Below are 439 nucleotides of genomic sequence, written 5' to 3'. Positions count from 1 at the left end.
TCAGGAGGTTAATGAACGAAGTTTTACGTGCTTTCATTGGACGATTTTGTGGTAGTTTACTTTGATGACATATTGATTTATAGCAAATCTTTGGAGGAACATTTGGAACATTTACGTGCTGTTTTTATTGCTCTACGTGATGCACGTTTGTTTGGAAACCTTGGAAAGTGCACCTTTTGCACCGACCGAGTATCTTTTCTTGGCTATGTTGTTACTCCACAGGGAATTGAAGTTGATAAAGCCAAGATTGAAGCTATTGAGAGTTGGCCGCAGCCCAAAACGGTCACACAAGTGAGGAGTTTCCTTGGCCTCGCTGGTTTCTATAGGCGTTTTGTGAGAGATTTCAGCACCATTGCTGCACCTCTCAACGAGCTTACAAAGAAGGATGTGCCTTTTGTTTGGGGTACCGCACAGGAAGAAGCCTTCACGGTATTGAAAG

This window comes from Triticum urartu, chromosome 5 (genome assembly GCF_003073215.2).
Source record: "Triticum urartu cultivar G1812 chromosome 5, Tu2.1, whole genome shotgun sequence".
In the NCBI taxonomy this organism is placed as follows: domain Eukaryota; kingdom Viridiplantae; phylum Streptophyta; class Magnoliopsida; order Poales; family Poaceae; genus Triticum; species Triticum urartu.
This window is presented reverse-complemented; position numbering follows the sequence as displayed.